Raw genomic sequence first — 15,047 nt, 5'->3', positions numbered from 1 at the left:
TAGCGTACACATTCAAAATATATGTCTATACAGCATGAGGCAGGCTCAGACGGTGTTAGGCCCAGTATGGATTGCACGTCATTGCACAAAGGTTAGAAAGGGTACCGTATCCCCGGATAACATGTATGGATAGCGTACACATTCAAAATATATGTCTATACAGCATGAGGCAGGCTCAGACGGTGTTAGGCCCAGTATGGATTGCACGTCATTGCACAAAGGTTAGAAAGGGTACTGTATCCCCGGATAACATGTATGGATAGCGTACACATTCAAAATATATGTCTATACAGCATGAGGCAGGCTCAGACGGTGTTAGGCCCAGTATGGATTGCATGTCATTGCACAAAGGTTAGAAAGGGTACCGTATCCCCGGATAACATGTATGGATAGCGTACACATTCAAAATATATGTCTATACAGCATGAGGCAGGCTCAGACGGTGTTAGGCCCAGTATGGATTGCACGTCATTGCACAAAGGTTAGAAAGGGTACGGTATCCCCGGATAACATGTATGGATAGCGTACACATTCAAAATATATGTCTATACAGCATGAGGCAGGCTCAGACGGTGTTAGGCCCAGTATGGATTGCACGTCATTGCACAAAGTTTAGAAAGGGTACCGTATCCCCGGATAACATGTATGGATAGCGTACACATTCAAAATATATGTCTCAGGAGGCAGGCTCAGACGGTGTCAGGCACAGTATGGATTTGACGGCCCAGATTACACAGAGGAGGAGCAGGGAGAGGTAAAGATTGCAAATGCTGGGGCCCTGCCCAAGCAAGGGGGGCCCACTCGTGGGCGTCGGTACTGGCACTGGGCCCCTCATAGTACAGCGGTGTGTCTGACGGCGGGTGTGCACCACCGCCATCAGAGACACTTGATTGCACTATGAGGGACCTTGTGCCAGTGCCCGCGCCCAAGAGTCGGCCTACCCACCTGTCCAGGGCAACGGCACTCGCACGGTGTCGTGCGGTAGGTGGTGACCCCGGCCATGGGGGGGAGGCAGCACAGTTAGGGAGTTTTAGAAAGTGGCATATGTTGATGTTGGACATTCAGCTGATGCAAAAGGCGAAATAGGTGAAGTACCAGGAAGAGGTGGACCAAAGCAAGCCATTTTTCTGTCACCCTATGTGTCATCAGGGGAAGGTGGGACAAAATCCTTGGAAACCCATGCGTGGTTCATTTTAATGAAGGTTAGATCATCCACATTTTGGGTTGACAGACGGGTCCTTTTTTCTGTCAGGATTGATCCAGCTGCACTGAAGACTCTTTCCGATAGCACACTTGCAGCTGGGCAAGCGAGCTCCTGTAAGGCATATTGGACCAATTCAGGCCAGGTGTCCAGTTTAGCGGCCCAATAGTCAAAGGGGAATGACCTGTGTGGGAGAACATCGATATGGGAGGAAAAGTAGTTTGTAACCATAGTTGACAACTGCTGTCTCCTGTCACTTTCCATCGATGCAGTATTACCAGTTGTGTGAGCGGTATTTGAAAAATCAGTCCACAACATTGTCATGAAACCCTTGTCTCCAACGCCACTTCTGCTGTGTGCACCACGAACACCTCTGCCAAGCTGCCCCCGGCCCGCACGGCTCGTGTGAGAACCATCACCGCTGCTGTGTGCTGGGAATGCCTCAAGCAACCGATTTACCAGAGTTGCTTGTTTATTAGCCAATATTAGGTCAAGGTTCTCCTGTGGCATGATGTTTTGTATTTTGCCTATATAGCGTGGATCCAGGATGCTGGCCAACCAGTAGTCGTCATCGTTCATCATTTTGGCAATGCGGGGGTCCCTTTTTAGGATCCGCAAGGCATAATCTGACATGTGGGCCAATGTTCCCGGTGTCAATGATGCACTGCGAGTGCTGGGTGGAGGAGCACTTTCTGGCAAATCCACATCCCTCCAGTCACGCACAAACCCTGTACCAGACCTTGCCACGCCAACATTTTCACTTGCCCCACGAGATGCATCCTCCTCCCCTAAGTAATCATCCCCATCATCCTCCTCCTCCTCCTCCTCTTCTTCCTCCACTTCGTCCAGGAGAGGTCCCTGAGCAGACAATGGCTGAATGTCATCAAGGATTCCCTCCTCCTCTTCCTCCTCATCAACATTGGCTGCAGACGCCTGCTCCTTAAGGTGCGTCAAAGTTTGCATGAGCAGACGCATAAGTGGGATGCTCATGCTTAGGATGGCGTCATCTGCGCTTACCAGCCGTGTGCATTCCTCAAAACACTGAAGGACTTTACAAAGGTCTTTCAGCTTCGACCACTGCACGCCTGTCAACTCCATGTCTGCTCTCAAAGTGCCTGGCCGTGTATCCTCCCACAAATGCATTATGGCCTGCCTCTGCTCGCACAGCCGCTCCACCATGTGCAGGGTGGAGTTCCACCTTGTTGCAATGTCGATAATGAGGCGGTGGTTGGGAAGGTGGAGCAATCGCTGCAGCTTCTGCATACGAACGGAGTGTACAGGCGACCGGCGGATGTGTGCGCACAGTCTTCGCACCTTCTGGAGCAGGGCTGTTAACTCCGGATAATTTTTGAGGAAGCACTGCACCACCAGGTTCAATGTGTGAGCCAAGCAAGGTATGTGGCTGAGTTTTGAAAGGGCTATGGCTGCCACAAAATTACGGCCGTTATCACTAACTACCTTGCCTGCCTCAAGATGTACACTGCCCAGCCATGACTCAGTTTGTCGCTTCAAGTACTCGGCCAGCACCTCGGCGGTGTGTCTGTCGCCCAAACACATCATCTGCAACACAGCCTGCTGACGCTTTCCACTAGCTGCTCGATAGGGGGACACCTCGTGTGCAACAGTGGCAGCTACAGATGGAGTGCTCGTACGACTGCGCTCTGTGGATGAGCTTTCGCTTCTGGAGGAGGAGGAGGAGGAGGAGGGTCGAACGCCTACAGCCAACTGTTTCCTATACCGTGGGCTAGGCAGCACTGTCCCACCACCGCTGTCCCCTGTGGACCCTGCATCCACCACATTAACCCAGTGCGCAGTGAGGGACACGTAACGGCCCTGGCCATGCCGACTGGACCATGCATCAGTTGTGAGGTGCACCTTTCCGCTCACTGACTGCTTGAGTGCATGGACAATGCGGTCTTTCACATGATGGTGGAGGGCTGGGATGGCTTTGCGAGAGAAGAAGTGGCGAGTGGGTAGGTCATAGCGTGGTACTGCATAGGCCATGAGTTCGCGGAAAGCTGTGCTTTCCACCAAGCGAAAGGGCATCATCTCAAACGTGATTAGTTTGGCAATGTGGGCGTTCAAACCCAGTGTACGCGGATGAGAGACTGAGTACTTTCTTGACCTACTCATAGTGTCTGGGAGGGTGAGCTGGACTTGAGAGCTGCATATGGTGGAAGTAGCGGTGGACAGGGCAGACTGAGAGAGGGTTGATGATGGTGATGGAGTTGGTGTTCTTTCTGATGGCCTAGAATCAGTCTTTCGTTGATATAACAGTGGGATTCCCTGACTGCTGTGGCCTTGCAACGACACCTCAACATTTGCTGCTGTGCTAACCGGTGGGCTTACAGTGGGGGAAACAATGTAGCATTGCTGACTACCTTCGTTGTGATCAGTTGCACATGTGGCACTTGAGGTTTGGTGTTGTGTCCACGCTTGCAAGTGCATGCTGGTTAAATGTCTAAGCATGCAACTGGTATTCAAATTTTTCAGATTTTTCCCTCGGCTAAAGGTCTTTGCGCACTTCTTACAGATAACCTTGGCCTGATCATGAGGATTTTGTTCAAAAAAGTGCCACACTGCACTCTTCCTACTTTGGCAGACATTTTGCGGCCTAGCACGCTGTGATCTTTTGACCCTCTGGACAAGCTGTCCAGCAACTCTTTTGATGTTTGGAACCTGTCTTTGGAGTGCTCCGGGCCTGCCAGATAACAGCTGTTGCGATGTCGATGTCTGCTGTGGATGCTCCTCATCTGAGCTATTGGAAGCAGCACCCTCTTCCCCCAATGGATGCCAATCTGGGTCAACAACTGGGTCATCCATCACCTCCTCTTCTATGTCATGTGCACCTTTCTCTGTGTCACCGTGTATGGTGGTATAGTGTGCTGGAAGGGGCACCTGAGTCTCATCAGGGTCAAAATCTGGCTCTGTACACTGCGAGGACAATGTAGTGCTCTGAGTGAATGTACCAGCAGAATCATCCATCAGCGGCTGTGCATCAGTGCACTCCATGTCAGATTCATCTTGGCCTGGGTAATTCACCATTTGACTTGATAATCCAGGCATGGTATGTGAAAACAGCTCCATGGAGTAATCAGTAGGATGGCCTGCATCATCCTTCAATCTTGGTTGGGGTGAAGGACACAAGGAAAGGTGTGGTTCATGAACATGAGCCTCCAATGACGACTCAGTGCTTTTACTTTTTACAACTGAAGAAGAGGAGGCGATAGAGCTGGAGGCTGATTCAGCAATGTAAGACAAAACTTTTTCCTGATGCTCTGCCTTTAAAAGCGGTTTGCCAACTCCTAGAAAACTAAGCGTTTGAGGCCTTATGTAGCCAGACGATGACGCAGGGTCAGCACCTCCTGCATTCGGTCCTATTTTGCTCTTGCCACTACCATCAGATCCACCACCAACACCATCATTACCAGCTGCCAACCCCCGTCCAATTCCACGGCCTCTTCCACCAGCCTTCCTCATTTTTGGTAGAAATGTAGACAAAATCCAACAAACTATATAGTAATGTAAAACAAGATAAAAGGTGTCTATAGGACAGGGGAGATTTAGAATTTCTGCACACACTTGTGGACAGTGGACACTTTTGGATTGTGTGAGGCCCACTGATATCTGAGCGCTATGTGACACGCTCGATGGCACAGCTGCCTGTGACCAAAGTGACGAGAGGATAATGGAGATTTTGATTCTCTGCGTAAACTTTTGGACACTGGACACTTGTAGATTGTGTGAGGCCCACTGATATCTGAGCGCTATGTGACACGCTCGATGGCACAGCTGCCTGTGACCAAAGTGACGAGAGGATAATGGAGATTTTGAATCTCTGCGTACACTTTTGGACACTGGACACTTGTAGATTGTGTGAGGCCTACTGATATCTGAGCGCTATGTGACACGCTCGATGGCACAGCTGCCTGTGACCAAAGTGACGAGAGGATAATGGAGATTTTGAATCTCTGCGTACACTTTTGGACACTGGACACTTGTAGATTGTGTGAGGCCTACTGATATCTGAGCGCTATGTGACACGCTCGATGGCACAGCTGCCTGTGACCAAAGTGACGAGAGGATAATGGAGATTTTGAATCTCTGCGTACACTTTTGGACACTGGACACTTGTAGATTGTGTGAGGCCTACTGATATCTGAGCGCTATGTGACACGCTCGATGGCACAGCTGCCTGTGACCAAAGTGACGAGAGGATAATGGAGATTTTGAATCTCTGCGTACACTTTTGGACACTGGACACTTGTAGATTGTGTGAGGCCTACTGATATCTGAGCGCTATGTGACACGCTCGATAGCACAGCTGCCTGTGACCAAAGTGACGAGAGGATAATGGAGATTTTGAATCTCTGCGTACACTTTTGGACACTGGACACTTGTAGATTGTGTGAGGCCCACTGATATCTGAGCGCTATGTGACACGCTCGATGGCACAGCTGCCTGTGACCAAAGTGACGAGAGGATAATGGAGATTTTGAATCTCTGCGTACACTTTTGGACACTGGACACTTGTAGATTGTGTGAGGCCTACTGATATCTGAGCGCTATGTGACACGCTCGATGGCACAGCTGCCTGTGACCAAAGTGACGAGAGGATAATGGAGATTTTGAATCTCTGCGTACACTTTTGGACACTGGACACTTGTAGATTGTGTGAGGCCTACTGATATCTGAGCGCTATGTGACACGCTCGATGGCACAGCTGCCTGTGACCAAAGTGACGAGAGGATAATGGAGATTTTGAATCTCTGCGTACACTTTTGGACACTGGACACTTGTAGATTGTGTGAGGCCTACTGATATCTGAGCGCTATGTGACACGCTCGATGGCACAGCTGCCTGTGACCAAAGTGACGAGAGGATAATGGAGATTTTGAATCTCTGCGTACACTTTTGGACACTGGACACTTGTAGATTGTGTGAGGCCTACTGATATCTGAGCGCTATGTGACACGCTCGATGGCACAGCTGCCTGTGACCAAAGTGACGAGAGGATAATGGAGATTTTGAATCTCTGCGTACACTTTTGGACACTGGACACTTGTAGATTGTGTGAGGCCCACTGATATCTGAGCGCTATGTGACACGCTCGATGGCACAGCTGCCTGTGACCAAAGTGACGAGAGGATAATGGAGATTTTGAATCTCTGCGTACACTTTTGGACACTGGACACTTGTGGATTGTGTGAGGCCCACTGATATCTGAGCGCTATGTGACACGCTCGATGGCACAGCTGCCTGTGACCAAAGTGACGAGAGGATAATGGAGATTTTGATTCTCTGCGTACACTTTTGGACACTGGACACTTGCAGATTGTGTGAGGCCCACTGATATCTGAGCGCTATGTGACACGCTCGATGGCACAGCTGCCTGTGACCAAAGTGACGAGAGGATAATGGAGATTTTGAATCTCTGCGTACACTTTTGGACACTGGACACTTGTAGATTGTGTGAGGCCTACTGATATCTGAGCGCTATGTGACACGCTCGATGGCACAGCTGCCTGTGACCAAAGTGACGAGAGGATAATGGAGATTTTGAATCTCTGCGTACACTTTTGGACACTGGACACTTGTAGATTGTGTGAGGCCTACTGATATCTGAGCGCTATGTGACACGCTCGATGGCACAGCTGCCTTTGACCAAAGTGACGAGAGGATAATGGAGATTTTGAATCTCTGCGTACACTTTTGGACACTGGACACTTGTAGATTGTGTGAGGCCCACTGATATCTGAGCGCTATGTGACACGCTCGATGGCACAGCTGCCTGTGACCAAAGTGACGAGAGGATAATGGAGATTTTGAATCTCTGCGTACAATTTTGGACACTGGACACTTGTGGATTGTGTGAGGCCCACTGATATCTGAGCGCTATGTGACACGCTCGATGGCACAGCTGCCTGTGACCAAAGTGACGAGAGGATAATGGAGATTTTGATTCTCTGCGTACACTTTTGGACACTGGACACTTGTAGATTGTGTGAGGCCCACTGATATCTGAGCGCTATGTGACACGCTCGATGGCACAGCTGCCTGTGACCAAAGTGACGAGAGGATAATGGAGATTTTGAATCTCTGCGTACACTTTTGGACACTGGACACTTGTAGATTGTGTGAGGCCCACTGATATCTGAGCGCTATGTGACACGCTCGATGGCACAGCTGCCTGTGACCAAAGTGACGAGAGGATAATGGAGATTTTGAATCTCTGCGTACATTTTTGGACACTGGACACTTGTAGATTGTGTGAGGCCCACTGATATCTGAGCGCTATGTGACACGCTCGATGGCACAGCGGTGACAAAAGTGACTAGAGGATAAGGGAGATTGGATTGCTTTTAAAAAAGCAGTTTGCGGAGCAGTGGGTAAACAGCAATGCCAGCGTGTCAGGAAGCCTTAGAAGGCAGCCCAACAACCAACACCACTGATACACCACAATATAGCCTCCCCTTGCACTGCACACACAGTGACTGGTGTGTTGTGCAGGCCAAATCGCTAGCAGCAGAAGCAGTTCTTTTGTCTTCTTCCCTGCCTAACGCTCTCCCTACAGAATCAGCAGCAACCTCTCCCTATACTAAGATCGGCAGAAGTAAGATGGCGGTCGGCGTGCACGTCCTTTTATACCCCCTGTGACGCCCACCAAAGCAAGCCAATCACTTGCATGCCCTTCTGAAAGATGGTGGTGACCCGTGCCTATGTCATCACGTTGCCCACAGTGTCCGTGGATCCTGATTGGCTGAAAAAGAGCGCAAAACAAACTTTTGAAACGCGACTTTGGCGCGTAAGTCGCCGACCTCGTGGCCGACCTCATCCTAGGGTCGGGTTTCGTTTCATGAAACCTGACTTTGCCAAAAGTCGGTGACTTTTTAATTTTTTCGACCCGTTTCGCTCAACTCTAGCCACCAACATTGTCATAAGGCACGATATAAAAGACTTCATAATAAAACAATAATAATTCTTGAAAGTGCTGGACACCGCTCCCAGCCGGGATTTCTTGCAGTGTCCCTTTTGCTGGTGAAGGACTCGCCCTAAACCTCCAACGGTGGTCCTGGGTGGGCTGCAGGACTTACTGGTCTTTACTTCCAGACCCAGGGTTCAGCCACACCCGCAAGTTTTTGTTCTGGTCTGAGGTAGTTTTTGTGTGAAAACGGTTTGTGTAAAACCAAGAAGGAGTACCTTAAGAGGCACAACTATGTACATAGAGAGTTTTTGGACCACACACAGTTCGTGATCTCTCAGTTTTTTAAACTGGTGTCAAAAACTAGGCAACAAGAAAACTGGAAAATAATCAACATAGGCACAACGGTGCAAATACTCTCCTGGGTAACTGTTCTTTTAGCTCATAATTTCCTTATTAGTGGTCCCCTCCTGGGGTAATGGAAGCCTGATAGCCTGGTTACTTCCAAGAAAGTACTTTCCGTTGACATCCACGGGGCTTGACATATTGTATGTTTTCTTCCAGTGTTGGTTGAGCTCTCCCTGGTGGTACTGATTTGGTGCTTGCTGTGGTGGGGGCAATAGCAGTCTGGGGTGTAGCTGCTCCAGATGCAGGGGCCGCGGCCATACCTTCTTTCTCCTGATCATCAGGGTCCGGTGCTGGTGACAGGTGGAGGCCGGTAGCAGCAGCAGTCTTCCCAGCTGCCTGGTCAGCAACCATGGCAGGTGACAGCAGTGGTGAAGCTGGTGTAGGGACAGTATCTGGTGGGGCCATTGGTGAGACCTGCGCAGCCGCGTCAGGTTCGGGCAGGTGCACAGCCTCCGCATGCATGTTGGCTCCTGGTCCCATGGATAACACCTCCTGGCAGGGAGCGGTGTCAGGGTGGAGGCAGCAGTTATCGGAGACTGCCAGTAACGGGGCTGGTGCAGCGGCGACAGGTACCGATGGCGCAGGTATCACAGGTGAGGATTCATCTTCTGTAGGCCTCTCTCAGGTACGCTGCTGTTTCAGCTCTTGCAGGACCTCCTGTCTCAGCCGCAGGCTGCCATTCAGCAGGGCGATCTCCTCCTCTCCTTGGGGCGTTGGCCATGATGCAGTCACATAATAATACAGGCAGGGGGTCTTAACGGTTTTTCGTGCTCTTCCTTGAGTGTCACCTGTTTTGACACACTCCTCTTCACCGCTCTGGCGGCCATTTTTTAGAGTCCATATTACAGTTCAATAAATCTGTTCTTTTACACTTTTTATCACTCAAATTCATCAAAATCTTCGGCACACAGGACCCGGTGATACCGGGCTTTGCTTATCCTGTTTGTGACGCCAGTTGGAGCACCCAGTGCCGAGCTGTGGGGTACTCGGTACTGGGCCGGTCGACTTCAGTGGGGGACGGTGTCACAGTGGCCGCAACCTGGTCCGTGGCCCCAGGCGGACAATGATAAACAAGGTTGTTTGTTGTTGTTGAAGTGTAATAAATTGGGAATAAAGTTTATAGATGATTAAATACGTGACGCCACATGTGGTATTCTGGTCAGAGGTGACCAGCGCTGCGGTGTTGTTCTCCTGGGACTGTTGGTGTGATGCAGCTGAGGTGACAATGGCTCTCCACAGGTAGAGCAATAGTCCCAGGGCTGTTGAGTGTGGTTTCAGGGGAGATGGTGACAAGCAGATTGGAGGATGTAGCAGTGCTGAGTGCTGAGTGTTGGTTGTAGAAAGGAGACAAGAATTCAGTTGAATGCAGTTCAAAAGGGCTTTACTCACTGTCTGGTGCGCACAGGCGCCCACTTCGGTGCTGAGTCCTCCAGGTCAGGGGTCCAGTAAACTCCCGAGTAGATGAGTACACCCCTCCAACACTCCCTTTCAGTATGTTCCTTCCTAGGCCGTCTCACTGTACTGGTTTCCTCTCCTTCCTCCCTTTCCAGCACCTTCACAGTCAGTGTCCCAGGCTAGCTGCCGTGGATCCTGTCAGAATTCGTCACTCAGGCGGCTTCCTGATCCTATGTGGCTGCCTTTCTGGGAAGATAACTGTGGGATTTGCTGTGGCCCATACAGCAACCATAGCTGTCAGCTTGCTAGTTAAGTTCGTTGTTCACTTCTCTAGGCTAGGGGATGAGACCCTTCTGTGACCTAATTTCTTCCCCCACCTGATGGCAATCAGCGTGTGACTTTAGAAATTCCACTCTTTCCTCCCGGGAGCTTTCCTCCAAGCCAATCTATCCGGCAGCTCCTCCTGACAGGAGCTGCTCCAAGCGCATCCTTCTACCTGCTCTCCCCTGAGGGAACTCTTCTCAACTCCTTTTCAAATCTCCCACCCCTTCTCTAAGCTCCGCCCACTCACTGTTTCCTTTAGCTACTCTACATCACTCCACTTTCTAAGCTCCTCCCCTTTTCCTACCTTCCCCACTAGCTCCCAACACCCTTTCCTAGCCAGTCTGGGATGAGGCCATCCTCCTGAAGGGTACACCCAGGTGCCCTGACTAACTAGTGTGTATGTTGAGTGCAGTGTTAAGAGTGTGGTGAGGTGCCCCCATCTTACCCGGTCGTGAGATACCACACCTCTGGCTGAGATGCAGTACCTCTGTGGTGACTGGACCCACAGGGGCGCCACATCAGCACTGCAGCCTGGAGCAGGAGAGCAGAGCGTCTCTCTCTGCCCATAAAGAATATCCTGACTGCAACGTCAGATGTTCTTAACCCCCTCCTGTGGCACTGACTGGTGGTGAGTGATGATGCAGCTGCTGCCAGAGCGAGCATGCGTACCTGTGTAAAACTGCCGTGCCTGTAGAATTAAAGGGCCAGCAGCAAAAATTTGAAATGGACCGGTGACCGCATCAGTGGCCAGATGAGCGGGTGCTGCCATTCCAGTGGCCCACAGAGTCACACACATTGCGGGCCAGCGGGAAAATGCCTGGTTGGGCAGATTATCAATCTGGGCCTGGTCGGGCCCCGCAATTATATTGTGGGGACACCGATCTGAGGTAGAGGGAGCCCCCTACCCTCTGCCTCCCCCCCTTGAATGCTGCGATCACGCCCGATCACACCACACTGGGGGGGTTAACAGCCAGGGGCGGCAGGGGTGCTGCTCCTGGCTGTCAGTGCAGGAAGTTCAGCCACTCCTGTGCTGAGCTCCCGCACTAATCACGCAGGAGATGCTGAAATTTCAGCCTCTCCTGCCCTATCGCTGCTGTGTTTGGTTAGTCAGATTGACTGACCAGTCACAGGGCTTGGGGTGCAAGGACCGACTGCAAGGGTCCTTGCATCCCTTGCTGTGCCTGTCAGCCGTCATAGACAGCTGTCGGCACTAAACTGTCACTGCGTGTTTACATGCAGTGGCAGTTCATAGCCATGACATGCACAGTCCTTCCTGGTGCGGTAAGTTACAACCGCCCATGACGGACTGTGCACGTCAATGGACATTAAGGGGTTAAAAGTATATTTTATACATACTTGTGTTACCTTTATCTAATAATTAAACATGTTTGGTGATCTGAAACATTTAAGTTTGACAAACATGCAAAAGAAAAGGAAATCAGGAAGGCGGCAAACACTTTGTCACACAAACATATAGAATTTAAATAAACAAACAGCTCTTTTAATAAAATACAGTACTGACATGCACTTAAAAAAAAACTATCCAGTTTTTGTGATCATGCAGACTGCTCTATCATTGCCTGTAATGCCATAGCATTCAAACATGAAATATGAAAAGTGAATTGCATTAGAAATAGGAAAAATTGAGAAAGCTTAGCACATAAAATGGCCAATTTATGTACACCTGGAAGCCACGGTAAGGCGTTTCTCATTCTCCATATCCCAGGATGTCCCTCTTCCCCGATGCGCGTTTCACTCAGCTTCTTTGCCTGCGGCAAATATTTCATGTTTGCGTGCTATGGCACTACAGAGTGCTTCCTTTTTTGTTGAATGTATATGAGTTGGTGACTCTAGGTTAAGCATCTGTTCACATTTAATTTATGCTTGGATGTGACCGTCAATTTTTTGAAATTTGTATTCATTAACCTTCTGACTGAGCACTCCTCCTTTTAGCCGCAGGTGGTTTTAATCACAGCAGGGCCACTACCCCTCCACAGAGATATAGATTTCAGTCTAAGGAGACTATTTACATAGGTTCCCATACAGATGAAGACTTTAGTTTAAGTGAGGATTGGCATTAGGTTAGGGTCCTGTAAAACGAAAAACGCCTTAATGTGGCTTCCAGGTACAAATAAATTGGCCATTTTATGCTTAAGCTTTCTCAATTATTCATATTTCTAATGCAGTAATGCAATTCACTTTTCATATTTCATGTTTGCATGCTATTGCGCTACAGTGTGCTTCCTTTTTTGTTGAGTGTATATAAGTTGGTGACTCTAGGTTAAGCACCTGTTCACATTTAGTTTATACTTGGATGTGATGGTCATTTTTTTTAAATTTGCACCATTGCCTGTAAGTTGAAGAAAACTACTGTCATTTTCAGCACAGGGGCTTAGCGGCTGAATTCATCCAGCTTGCTCTGTGGATCAGGTCAAACTTGGCTGGAAAATAAATTTTATAAATGCTAAGCACGGGGCAGGGGCCTTGAAGGTAATTATTCCGTCCTCACTAAATGAAGCAGAATTATGTAGCTATACAGGCAGCTAAACCACTATACTGGGGTCCAATGAGGAGACTGTAGTTGAATGTGTGCTTTTATTGAATGTGATGGTATACAGTATTGGCGAGGTGAAACTACAAGCAAAACATATATATACACTCAGTCAATACAGGGTACATCAGGAATTCATATATACATAATACATTGTGAATCAACATTTATACACTAATAGCTAACTAGGGGAAGGACTGATTAACCAGGCTAATATGGGACAGGAATTAGCTACAGGAAGCATAAATACATAGCAGGGATGCTATCACAAGGGGAGAAGAGAAATTAGATGGTTCCTGAATGCAGCCTGAAGGAAAATGGAGGAGACTAAGGAAGATGGGGGCTGAACTAACCATAATGCTTTTGCAAAGGCTACCAGGATGCATTGCAAAACTTACCAGAATGCACTGCAAAGGAGGGAAAAATTCAGGCATAAGGAAATGAAAAACAATATATGACTGTGATTATGACTCTGGTCACTAGAGGGAGCCAGAAACACTGAAAACAATAGAATCTATGAAAAACTGTACATTCTGTATATTCTCCAGTACATCACTGAAATTATTTTCAGATAATCAGAGATTAGAGATTAAATGTCAGAGACAGAGCAATGTTTGTCCTATTATCTTTGCATATTGCATTCTGAGCCTACAATTGTGATCAGACCAGTTAATGCAGAATCAGGTTTTCAATTCCTGAAACAATTATGCTCATTGACTAGTGTTGAGCATTCCGATACTGCAAATATCGGGTATCGGCCGATATTCGCGATATCGGAATTCCGATACTGAGTTCCGATACTTTTTGCATATCGTATACCGGATTCGGAAGTTCCCATAATGCTATGAGCCAGTTTGATTTGATTCAGCCAATGAGGAATCCTAAGAAGTGTGGGCACATCCTGTTAGGCATGTAGGCGTGTTAACTAATGGCATGGCTGTGATTGGCTGCTGAAATGATGTCATGATGCACTATAAAAGCCGCCACCGCCATTTTGGGTTCACTCTGCTGTGAATTCAGTTAGGGACAGGACGCTGCTGCTGTTCAGACTCTGAGGGACAGTTAGAGATAGCGAATTTCTATATAGTGCTTTACATAGGCTACTTTATCAACCGCTGTAGCTTTATTTTGCCTTGCAGCGCTGTTCACAGCTGTCTGCAAGGTAGGTCTGTGTGTGTGAGTGCAGCTCACGCTGTAGTGTTCTGCAGCCACCTCTGGTTGTAGTCCGCTCAGCGTGCGTCACTGCCTCATACATAGTCCTTTTTTTGCTTTATTGCTGCTCATTTTTCCTGATTTCTCATATTAGTGTGCTTCCATCCGTAGCCATCTACACTGGTTGCAAACACTATATAGGAGTAGATAGCGGAGCCTTTCTGCAGCCTTTCAGTGCTAGTGCACAGTTCTCTGCACTGTTCACGGCTGTCTGTGAAGTCTCTGTGTGTGAGTGCAGCTCACGCTGTAGTGTGTTCTGCAGCCACCTCTGGTTGTAGTCCGCTCAGCGTGCGTCACTGCCTCATACATTGTCCTTTTTTATCTGTAGTGTTGCTTATTTTTCCTGAATTTCTCCTATTAGTGTGCTTTCATCTGTATCCAGCTAGATTGGTTGCAAACACTATATAGGAGTAGATAGAGGAGCCTTTCTGCTGGTTTGTGCCCTGCAGCCCCAGCCAGATTAGTATTAGCCTATTTTTGTAGCCTCATCTATTGCATTGTAGGTTACCTTCCTGCATTGTAATAGCTATAAAAAGTTTGTGATACTATCGCTTTTACATCTTTGGTCACATCCTTTTTTTTGTGAAAAAAAAACGTAAAAAAAGTTCACCAAACACTCCACTTTACAGTTGTGTAGGCCACATTAGCTCATATTAAAGTGTAGTCCAAACTTTATAAAATTAGTGTTTCTTATACCTGTTAGCAGCTGTTCAGGAATAAGCACACTAAGCCCTTAGTACTTTTCTGCCTATCTTTATCAGTCTACCAAGATGAAGAAGGCAGGGAGTAAGGTATGTGGTCGTGGGTGTGGAGTTTCAGCAGGAAGAGGACGTGGGGTTTCTGTGCCTGCTGCGGGCACCAGTGACTCAGCATCCCCAAGTTTTCCCAGGGAACAGTCCTTTATGCGCAGCTTTGTAGGAGTGTAGGAGCTCGCCGCACCCCACTGCTGCGGGAGGAACAAAATGAAGCCGTTGTCGGATGGATAGCAGCTAACGCATCGACTTCAATTACTTCCACATCCTCTCAGGTCCAGA

The sequence above is a fragment of the Dendrobates tinctorius genome, unplaced genomic scaffold (genome assembly GCF_039654945.1).
Source record: "Dendrobates tinctorius isolate UK_male_01 unplaced genomic scaffold, ASM3965494v1 ptg000254l, whole genome shotgun sequence".
In the NCBI taxonomy this organism is placed as follows: Eukaryota; Metazoa; Chordata; class Amphibia; order Anura; family Dendrobatidae; genus Dendrobates; species Dendrobates tinctorius.
The sequence above is the reverse complement of the archived record's forward strand: the minus strand, read 5'-3'. Positions refer to the sequence as shown.